The sequence below is a fragment of the Ascaphus truei genome, chromosome 2 (assembly GCF_040206685.1).
Source record: "Ascaphus truei isolate aAscTru1 chromosome 2, aAscTru1.hap1, whole genome shotgun sequence".
Taxonomy (NCBI): Eukaryota; Metazoa; Chordata; class Amphibia; order Anura; family Ascaphidae; genus Ascaphus; species Ascaphus truei.
Genome location: NC_134484.1, coordinates 305,811,908 through 305,824,416, shown reverse-complemented (window position 1 = coordinate 305,824,416; position 12,509 = coordinate 305,811,908). Strand labels below are relative to the sequence as shown.

The following is a 12,509-nucleotide window of genomic DNA, read 5'->3' as shown; positions in this document are numbered from 1 at the left end:
GTGAGTCACTGGCCACAAGCCCTGTAGGTGAATCACTGCCCACAAGCCCTGTAGGTGAACAGTCACTGGCCACAAGCCCTGCCCGTGAAGTGCCAGAGGCCACTCAAAGTGGCTCTGTTGTGCCTAAAGTTGGTGGCAAAAGAAAAAGGAAAATTCAAGAGACAACAAGCAGGCCTGTTACTCGCTCACAAAAGGAACAAAAAAAATAAATGTTATAATTCAGAAAATATGTGTTTGGCCTTGTTTTGTTGACTTCAGATTATCTAATTACTATTGTATGTATGCTGAAGACTGTGTTGTTTCCAAACTTTCAACTATGTTCTTGTACACGTGAAGGTTTGGAAATGTTAACACTCATAATTAATTGTGTTATAAATATTTATGTTGTAATCGTCTGTTCAGTAATGGTCCACCAGGAGCCAGTTGCTAAGTTTAGAGAAGCTGCCATTGACTTTGCAGCAAAACATTGCATTTGGGTGTGTTAATTGATGTAAGAATTGCATATGCATATTAGTCACATGCAATTATTAAAACACCTAAGTAAGTGCAAACATCTTTCTTGTACGTGTACAGCAGGATTATGTGTAAATTATTACTTACCTTTGCCTTGCTTGGCCATTGTAATTTTGTCCTTTAATCAGTTGTGTGTTCGTTTCTATAACATCTCAGAATGTATAATAATATATATACACACACACACACTGAGTGTGAGTGTGAGTGTGAGTGTGAGTATATATATATATATATGTATATATGTGTATATATATATATATGTATATATGTGTATATATATATATGTATATATGTGTATATATATATGTGTATATATATATATATATGTATATATGTGTGTGTGTATATATATATATATATATATATATATATATATATATATATATATATATATATATATATATATATATATATATATATATATATATATATAGTACTATATAAACTGGTATACACAAACTAATACACTTCATGCTTCCTTGTGAAAGCACACTATTTTAATAATACAGGCCTAATGTTTGAGAAATATCCTAAGTATGAGACTCTAACAGTATTGTGCTTAAACAAATGTTTATTACTTAATTCAATCATGTTTCTCACCATTTAAATAGGTTTCATACAAGGTATACTTAATGCCATCAATGTTGTGTGTACTCCTGCAATATAAAAAAAAAAAAAATATTATATATAAATATATATATATTTTTATAAGAGATATATTTATATATATATATATATATATATATATATATATATATACACACGTATTTAAACTCATGCAGACAGGGAGTTAACCAGACTTTCACATACACACAGAAATGTAAGCGGGGAAAAAACATTTCTTTTTGCAGGTGTGTTTTTACTGATATGCCTGGCTAAGAAATATTTTCACACACTGGCCTTTGTTAGTTTTCAAAAAAACACTATGTGAACGCATTCACAGTCTAGGGATGTTTTTCACAAACGAGATAAAAGAAGGAGAAATGTTTCTCCCACAGTCCCATATCACGAACCACAACTGTTAACCCAATTAGACAACCAAATCCAATTGGCGTTTGAAATAAGGAGTCAAAGTAGTTACTTTTGTTGACCTTGACAAGGAAAAACAGGAGTTTGTTAGCCATTCAGCACATTCATTTTGATGAGCAAATAACACAGACCTGCACACAGCTTTTGTGCTACTCAGACATGGCTGATGAATTCGTTAACAATATTAATCCCCTTTTAGGGTATAAGTACATGATCTGTGAAGCCATCTTGAACAGTCGCGGACAGAAAGCAAGCACACGCCAAATCGATGATTTCATTCGAGCAAAATATCCTTATTACCAAGACCGTAAGCATGCACGGAATTTTAATTCCTCAATAAGATTCACTTTATCAAGTAATGACTTTTTTGAACGTGACCAGGATAAGCTACAACACACCTATGGTTTCTGGAAGATTGCCCCGGAAAAACAATTTATCCTGAAAGACGGCACTTATATTGTCGTGAAAGGCATATTTATTCCTAATGGCAATAGCAATGTATCCGCTACTACTGATCCGTTTGAATCGATACGTGCTGCAATATCTGCAGCCTCCATTCCTGAAACCCACATTGTACAAGAACAAAAGTACTATGATTATGTACCAAGCCTTTCAGCTGAAATTGCATTGGAATGGGAACCGGAAGAAATGAACCTACCTCCCGACCAATTATTTGAAGAAAGCAGTGGCGATTCCTATGAGCGCATCCTGGAGGAGATATGTGCCATACTGGATTCAGCGGTTGGGTTAAGCGTGGATGAAAATGGCTTGCATTTCTGGAGCGACCAGTTGCAGCCAGGCGAAGAGTTAATTCTAGAAGAATGGTAAATATAACAATCGTTATGCGTTGACTCTGCGTTTAAATTTTTTTTTTTTTTGTAACCACCATTTTCACTTTCAATGCGTGGATACAGCGTAACATTGCAGACTGCATAACATGTAGCGATCACAAACAAATTGTTTCCTAATACAATATAGTAGGACCTGAAAGAGTAGTACACATTGCTGACGGAATAAATATACGTACTTTCCTATCCCTTTAAACATATTAGCAACATTTTACCATTACTCTAACACATACCTGTTTTGTTATCATGCAACATCTACAACATTGAAAACCGGGTCCACCACGTATGACGTGGGACCCTTGTCATGGGCCAAGGCGTCCTTAAAAAGGATTACTGATGTAAGCCCCGCCCCCAAGCGACGTGCGCGCCTCAAAGCCTATTGGCTGTCATGTTTTGTTATAGTAACGGTAACTGCAGTGTGTGATGCGTGCGGCTCAGTGTTTGTAGGCGTACCCTGGGCGTTAGCCGAATGTTAATTGAGTGGGAGGAGTGTTAGCGTGCGTTTCACGCTGGCTTAACATGACGTCACACGTATTGCATTTGCGCATTGTGTTATCGGCCGTGCTTTCTGTTCAAACACGTCTGTTTAAAAAGAATACAGATGTACTCGTTTAGAACGAATGTAGTTTCGTCTTCATTGTATTTGAAATAAAGATGTTATGTTTACTGGTATTTTCAACATGTATTGAACGCACAACGTACGCTTTGTTTTGCGCATGCGCTAACAGTTAGTGGAGCCAAGCGTGAAGTGCGTGCGCACACAAAGATGTGCGCGCACATCTTTCAGTATACAGGCAACGTTCACTTCTTATACATAGTTATGCCTGCTACAAATTTAAAGAAACATTACATACTGATGAACAGTTTTACTTCTAACATATAAGTGACTGACGTGTGTATCTACACAATCATATAGAGCTGCGTAACGCGTTGTCACGGATGCATATCTAGTAAGGTGCCATCTTTGACCATCATGTGTTTGCTGTATTTCAGAGATGTCGGGGAAGATACAATCGGATCAATGTATGATTTCAGAAGAGTCTACCTTTATATGAGATGATTGTGAGGAGGAGCCACCGACTACTATACTACATATGGAACTAATTTTATATTGCTTGCAGCGCTTATTAACAAACAATTAAAAATGTGATACCCTTATGCCTATATTGCATAAGCACTTAATTAACATAATGATGTTGCAAAAGAGTGCCTCATGAATTTTTATTGAGTGTTCTTTAATGACTACTAACATTTTATGACATGCTGTGTTTTATATATAACAACCATTCCCACTCTGCTAACACATTTGTGTATTCTAATATGTAATGGAACGTATGACTGTCGAAACTATGTAACAATAATAATAATAATATGAGCATGTTCATGTATAGGGCTGCTAGTTGTACGCAGCGATTTACAGACACATGTTTCAGCCTGAGGTCCCTGGCCCGTGGAACGTACAAATGTTTTTTTGCCGCATGAGGCACAGGGAGATAAAGTGACTTGGCCAAGGTCACAAGGAGCCCACACCGGGAATTGAACCAGACTCCCCTGCTTCAAACTATCAGTGCCAGTGTGTGTCTTTACTCACTGAGCCACTCCTTCTCCCAATGTAAAGGACACTTACAACCAAGTAGCCATTTATTTTTAAAATCTCTTGTTACATGGGTATGTAGATAAAATGGTTTGGGACTGTAGCAAATAATGTTAGTGGCCAGATGTTATGGTCCCCTCCAATGCATGATGTTCTGAATATGACATCACCATCATGTTATGAAGTACGTTTCTGTGTATATTTCATTAACCTAACTAACTATAGTTTACTGTGTTTATTAATCGTTTAGAAATACATAGTATAGTCAATATGATGATATAAGCTACCATAATAAAGCTGGTGTTATCATTTGTCGGTGTTATACATGGATCCTACACCAATTGATAGAGACACAAACAGTTGTCTTAAAAAGTGTGTCTATGCTAGTGATGAATGTGCTCCCGTAAGTAAACAAATACTGCACCGACACACTTTATTCGAGCAAATACCCGGTATGTACCTGGCAGATACCTGGAATGCGCCGCTCCTCACCTCTGACAAGCCCCGTTGCGTTTGCCTTCCCAGCCTGGGTTCATGCCTGGCTGACGGGCGGCTGATCTGTTAAATGATAATGATTAGGATTTAATAGGCTGCAATGCTTCGCGTGTCTACCAGATGGCATAAATTCATGAATTGTAATGCAGTATATATATATGTACTGTGCAGTATTGCAGCCAGCGGGAATAAAATGCTTCAATCCCTGCTTGGAAAATACCTCAATGCACTCGGGCAGAAAACAGTCACAAACCTCAATACACCCGGGTATACCCGAATTCGTGGGACTAGCCGAGCTCGAATAAAGTGTGTCGCCAGTGTAAGTACAGTTATCCCCTTTTCTCCAACCACCTCTATATTACATTAATGGAAATTATAAGGAAACATACATAAAATGTGATGAAATGTGAGTAATCATTTTGTAATACAATGCACATGAAAGCTCAAGAGTAGCTAAATGCATATACATGATACAGAAAGTACATATATGTAACATTTGTGTTTAAACCAATATGTTGGGTTTTTAGTTCCAATAATTATAGGAAGATTGAGGTAGCCACATCTTATGAGAGATGTCAGCAAATATACATACCATGATCAGTCATACTGGAGATATACCTATAATGCAAAGGAACAATATATAAATTGCAAACATTGACATGCCATCTTCAGTACCGTAAACAACACAGCAAAGTGTGTATTTGGTGTTAAATGTACAACACCATGTATATTTCATGACATTCAAAATGTAAATCAGCCTGGTGTACACATCATATGGATGTACATGTTACACTGCACCAATAACATTGTATGTAAGCATACTAGAAGCATGAATGATTATGGGCATAATATGTGTTTTGTCTTAGCATAAGGAATAACACAATGCTAAAATATTATTGCTTTGTTACCCAAGTTGTATTCACATACACACAACTAAAGTACAATTGAAGAGGGATTATATAACCTGTGCAACAATAACATACCGGTGCCACATCCCTTTGTGCACACAGCAGAGAAAAGAAAGGTGTGCAACCCATATTCATCTGTGTCCTAACAGAAGGTTATATAAAGAAACATTATTGTTAATATAACATAATTAAACTATAAAAGTAGTACTAGGAACATATGAGTTTGTACTTACAAGAAAAAAATGAATTGATGAGATTCTGTCGTGTCTGGCCACCACTGGCTGTTTGTTCATTTTCAGCAGCTACATGGGTGGGATGCTCGTCTACCAAAGCCTCAGCTAGGTCTGACTGTACATTGTGCCTGAGTGCAACATTGTGCAAAATGCAACAGGCAAGGATAATATCAGACACTTTTTGAGGCTTGTATAGAAGAGCCCCACCAGTTCTGTCCAGACACCTAAACCTGGTCTTGAGTAGGCCAAATGTCCTCTCTATAACAGATCTTGTAGATATATGGGCTGCATTGTACCTGTCCTCTGCTTCAGTTTGAGGGTTTAGCACCGGAGTCAAGAGCCACGGCCTAATTCCGTATCCTGAGTCACCTATAATGAATGGAGCACACATAAGCTGACATTAGTGATCAAATTGTACAATGCCAACATTCCTAAATCAACATGTGTTTTGTGTTAGAACATGTAAATATGTACTCACCCAGCAGCCAACCAGGTTCAAAATGTCCCTCTTCGAACGCATGGAAGACTGAAGAGTTCCTCAGGATAGAGGAATCGTGACTGGAACCAGGGAACTTGGGTACCACATGCATTATCCTCATCGTCGCATCACATACCACCTGTACATTGAGTGAATGGTAGTGCTTCCGATTGCGGTACACATGCTCACTCTGACTAGGTGCAATCAAAGCAACATGTGTGCAATCGATTGCACCCAGCACAGATGGTATCCCTGCTATATTATAAAAGCCAGTCCTGACTTCCAGCCACTCTGTCGCCTCTGTAGGAAAATGAATATAATTCCTAGCGCGTCTATTGAGTGCATAGAGAAACTGGGTCAAGGCCCGCGAGAATGTAGATTGCGAGACCCCGCCCACTATGCCCACAGTTGTCTGGTATGACGCGGAAGCAAGATAATGTAATGAGCACAGCATTTTAACAAGCCCAGGGACTGCACGACCTCTGGCTGTGAAAAAATCTAAATCCCCCCTTATCTCCTCATAAAGAGCTAAGATTGCTGCTGAACTCAAACGATAGCGACTTACAATCTCCTCCTCACTCATCCCATCTAACAGGGTTCTCTCCCTGTACAGACGCGGACGAGGCACAAGTTGTCTCCTCTGTCTTCTCCTCTGATCTCCTGTCCCTCTACCTGTCCCTCGGCCTGTCCCTCTCCCTGTCCCTGTCGTATCCGCGTCACTGTCACTGTCCCTCGGTGTGTCCCTACCTTGCCCTATATGATTCTCTTGATCATCAAGCATGTCATAGAAAAGAATGTTCCTGCGTCTCCTAAACATTCGCAACATTTTGAAATGAGTAGCTGTGAATGAGCAGGTAATGTGCGTCCTTTAAATAGGTATGTGATGATGTCAGGTGACATAGTAAAATGCAAGGTGTTACATTACCATAATAAAGTACTTCTGTGGCAAGCTGTGTGCACTTGTTGTTCTAAGTATTTGTTGTGTGTATTCTGCAGGGAATGATGATATTTGGCAATGATGTGACGTGAAGCTTTGTACAAAGATTGCTTGCAAATAAATAGTTGCATGTGCAATGCATGTAACACTTGTGAACGCAAGAGTCAGTCATGTAATGAGACAAAAAGGCTGAGATTGACGTGGGAAAAGTTTTGTGTAACATGTGTAATTATCCATGTTATTGTGACATGTTGGCAACAATGAATAGTCGTGTGCATATGCATGCATTTGTGTAAGGAGGATAGTTGGTATAGAATGAGTTTACAAGGTGTCCCAATGATGAATTACTGTACATGTGTGTATAAGTTAGGTTGAAGTGCTTGTAATGCAACGGTTACAATGTAAACATGCAATGTGATTGAGCGTCCAATAAGTGACGTCATGAAAATAGGGAGGACCCAAACGTAGATGTAAACATGAGAATTTAGATGTACATGAAGGTTTAAAGATGCGTGACACATTACAAGCATTGTGTAATGTAAAGGAACATGAATATACGGTGTATGTGTGACATGTGTGACATCATGTAAATAATTGTCGCTGAGTTGAGTAAAATGTGTGATATGATGTGAGATTCTCCTTTAAGAGTGTAGTATAGTATTTTCCCTTGCCACATCATCACATGATGAGTAATGTGACCCGCAAATGCTGAAAACATGTAAAAGTCGAATGTTATGCAAATAAGACACGTCAGCTGTGACACAATGCAGGGAATGCCCCCACACTGTAATGCAAATCCCCCTTGTATTGTGAGCAATGAAACGTAAACAGTACTATACTGTTATACGTCCCCGCTCCATTGACTTCCATTGATGTACAGAAGATTTTTTTTTTCTAAGTGCCGTTCCGGCAGCCTTAGCGATCGTTCTCCCGTCCAAAATGCCAACTTTAGTTGGCGGGAGAAATCGGCCATAACATCTCAATTTCGTAGTGCCGATCAGCCCCGATAAGCTGTTTTTTTTTGTTGAATCCAGCCGATTTAAAAAAGTGGCGATCAGTGTCGAAAACAGGCTTATCGGCAGGCGACTGGCCATAACCAAATTATCGGCTCCGAAACCTGGCGATATGAAGCACTTATCGGCGCTTACTGAATCTCAAACCCAATTTTGGCTATAACATGGCCATATTTCCCTTATCAACGCTTACTGCATGAGGCCCATAGTCTATCCCCAAAAATTTCCAACCTCATGGATATGAATGCTGATTAGTCTGTTAATGAAAAGAGACATTGTCCGTAGTCAGTTGCAATGATGTATCTGTAATAATAATCATTTTCTATGATGATTGGATTAAGTTGAAGCGATAGGAATCATTTAGACCAAATGCTTAAATACTATGGGACTAAGAGAATTTAATAGAACCCCTAAGGAAGCCGAGAATCGAGCGAAATGCTTAGGGTCTTTTGTTACTTTGAGTTCACCATACCTGGAGCTCAACAAGCAAACGTCCCACAATCCTGCAGTTCTGAACACAGAGAAGCAGACCGGCAGCCATGCACATGGGGGACGTGCAGTCGAGACGCCATGTTGGAGTGCGCCTCAAGTCGCTCACTGTTTTTAAACTGGGGAAAGTGTGTTTCCTTTTCCTCTGTGTTGTATGTGACCCATAGTAAAACTTTATTACACCATTTGTGTTCCTATATGTATCACTCTGCATGCGGTTTTGCTACGCACAAGAATATGTGATCCAATACTATGATGACATGGAGGAAACTGCTGTATGAGATCAGTGATATGTTTGGTCGTCATCACTAATTGCACAGTTTTATTGTCACTATTTATAACTCACTTACTCACCCAGTTTGCGCTGCGGATACAGTACCAATGCATTAAACTAGTAGCCCCTATGTTACTGGGAAGAGACTTTCTATGGCCAGCATAGAACAACAAGGATTTCATTAATTATGATGGCAGGGTGCACGTGACTATTCATAATGTTATGCTGCCTGATAATTTTTCTGAGAGGAATAGTGGTGTGGACAAAAATGTAAATGAGACAATTCTTTTCTACCTTACCTATTATAATGTTAACAAATATTCACCCGGTGCTCCCATTAGAGTGTGTAAATACATAGGGGGTCATGCACTAAGCTCCGTTAAGTTACTTTTAGAGCGCAAAGTGCTCTTAGAACGTGATGTTGCGCTGAACCCAATGCACTATGCAAACAGGCACTTTGCGCTCTAAAACTGACTTTTTTCAGGAATTTTTTGTAAGTACAACTTTGCTCGTTCGTAACCCTTTTTGCGTTAAATTCTGCCCTTAAGCGGGATACAATAAGTAACGCAACCTTAGCGTTACCAATGTTGTGCCTCCAAAAATAATAAACAATATTTATAACTAAATACACCCCCCTAACAATCAGAGTTGGGATGGAGTTCCCACGCTCTGATTGGCTACCGTTCCATGTGTCGCCGGCCATCTTTGTTTTGATGACGTCATCTTAAAGGCAATTAAAACTCAGCCATTCTGATTGGCTGGCGTCATTGCCTTTAAATGACGTCATAATTTTTTTTCGGCCAAACGTCGCGTCTTTGGACGCTATAAAGATGGCGGCGACACTGGCACCCGATGCCCCATACTGGGGTCTGTAACTCGGGAAGCAGGGGGTCTCTGAGGCAGAAATCAATGCGGTTCAGCTCAGGGGACCCCCTGGTCCTGCACACTATTATTAAAATGTACATTAATGCAGCTTCATTACCATAGCGGATAGCCGCTACGGTGATTAATTATTGTTTATTGTTATGTGTGTTTTAATACTAGTGTAGATGTGCAAGGGGTCTCCCGAGCTGAACCGCATTGGTTTCAGCCTTGGGGACCCCTTACTTCAGGAGATACAGGCCCCTTTATGGGGTGCCGGTATCCCTTGGCAGAATTTAATTGTCCCGGTCACGTGACGCGGGAGCTTTAAAGTGCAGGGGATACCGGCACCCCATAACGGGGCCTGTATCTCCTGTAGTAGGGGGTCCTCGGACCTGAAACCAATGCGGTTCAGCTCCGGAGACCCCCTGCACATCTACACTAGTATGAAAATGTTTTTATTTAGTGTATGATCGCCTGTAACAGCCTTGCATGGAGATGGCAAATCTCCATGCAAATGTTACATGCGGCTTTTTTTTCTATCAGCTAGCGTACGTAAAGGTTAAGAATGCTAGCAGGGGGGAAAAAAGCAACACGTGTACGCTGTGGCTGTTCTGAGCTATTTTGAGCAGGTACGTTAAAAAATGGGCTCAAGGCCTTAGTGAATCGCGTCCCCGGCCTCACTTTAGGTGATAGACAGCACTCAAGAGAGATAAATAATGTGCGTGCAGGGTGCAATGGGAACTAGGGGACCCTACTTCCCCTAAATCATATATAAAATACAAAGGTGTCCCAGAAGTCACTGTCTACAAAGAAACGCTCTACTACAAGAGTACATCTGAAATATGCAATAAGTTTTAATGAGAACACAAGGAAAAAATGACTTGGAGTTGCACATCACATTGGAAACAGAGTCTTAGGGAAGGGGAGTGGGAAAGGGAGACAAGGTGACAATACACTACAAAAACAAGGGGGGGGAAACTAAAAGGAGGAGGGTATGTAAGGGGGGCAACGACCGTTTCGAGGTACTAACCTCTTTCTCAAGCCCATTCCCTCTGATCCAAAGGGACCCAGAGATACTTCCCTATATCCTCACTCCCCTATATAAGTACAATGCGCCCTGTCCTACAAAAAGAAGCAACTGAATATCTGATCAGGTAAGGCTATTTGTAATACAGATACAGCAATACAGCAAACGAAGACCAGCAATAAAGCAATCAAGATCCAGTAAAGATCCCCTGTACACACTTAAATGTCCTACAATAAGGATCAACAGTATGAGATCAGGCAAGGTTATTAGCAATCCAGAAGTAGCAATCCAGCAATAATGGAGAAACAAAAGGAGTCCAAGATAAAGCAATATGTGCAAGTCAAGAAAGCAAACCATCCTTTGCTGAGTCACTGCTCCTCTGTATCTCTGCTACTGACAACCAATAGTGTAGGGATGCTGCTTAATTAATGCAGATAAGGTGAAATAATACAAAGTGAAAATACACTGAAATAAAACCTTCAGAACAGACACTGAAATTTGCAGTTCAACCCTCGCTGGACCTTCCTTTGTCGTCCTCCATAGTAGTATTAGTTGAAAATTCAGGGAGCGCAGAAAACCGATGTAAGCATAAAAAGGAAAAACCACACAAATATTGCAAATCTGCGAAACATGCACGTGTTGAGTCCTGATTTCTGACAGATTTGGATAGGAGTTGCCCGAGGATCGGCGTCATTGCGTGCGGACGTCGATCACGTGAGAATCGAAACGCGGAAGTGCGAGCTTCAGCAACATTGCATGGAGCTGAAAGAACATCAGCTCCCTTTTAGAAGCACCACTGCCCGTGGTACACCAACCTAGACTACCGGACACTACTCTACTGTCTACCGTACAATGCATTTGCATGGGGCCAGTATGTGAGTTGCCATTGCTTATTCTTCTGTACCTATAATATACTGTTACTATCAACACCATCTTGTCTATTTTTTCTTTTGGTGGCTTGTGAGTTCATGCAGTACTTGTGCGCTACCTACATTCAAGCAAAGATTCGATTGGAACATCTATATTAACAGACCATCTGTAGGACTGAATGCATGTTCCACCTTATCAAATATGAGTGTATATTCGTCTGAAATGTTATTTATGGTTCAAGTGTCCAGACAAATTGCACTATTTGTGTGTTTTTTCCTTTTTATGCTCACACAGGGTTTCTGCGCTCCCTGAATTTTCTACTATTACTACCTACAGTATTATAATATCAGGAGAATGGAGGACTGCTTAATCGATACATTCTGCATATGAAATGGCCAGTGATCTCCTGCAGCTATTTAAAGAACAAGTGATCTGCTTGCAATGGATATCAAAGTGGTTGTTGACCAGGCTAAACTAGACTTTAAGAATAAGGCCCAGCTGTTTAAATTGCTGTTATCTTTTAAGTAACTACTGTATGTTCAGAAAATCCTGGGAAAACTAACTTTGAGATATATCATATAAACACAGGATAATCCACCTGATTGCACCAAGTGGCTGCCATTACCAATATACAGCAGACTTTACTCAGACCGCCACTAGATTACTCATGTGTTTAGGCAGTTTAATCTGTTCCTTAATACACTGTACAAAACCATTAATGCAGTGTGTGAATGAACTTTATATTGTTAATGGGTGCAACAACATTGTCTACATCTGTACACCAGTTTTGCAGCGAAAAAACTTTGATTAATGACTTCTGTGCTAGTGCACTACAGTATTGCTAATCTGACTTCATGTCCAGTCCTTATTTTTTGAAAAAGGCACTTCAACCTTCCCCTCAAGTGATGGTGTTTAAATGTAAAGTCATCATAAAGTA

The 12,509-nt window shown here is 40.0% G+C and overlaps 1 protein-coding gene across 1 annotated transcript in view; it reads left to right on the top strand.

Moving 5' to 3' along the window:
* The window catches only part of RAMP3 (receptor activity modifying protein 3), a 474,329-nt gene that overhangs the window by 235,126 nt on the left and 226,694 nt on the right, over positions 1-12,509 (top strand). The gene's annotated exons all lie outside the window — the stretch shown is intronic.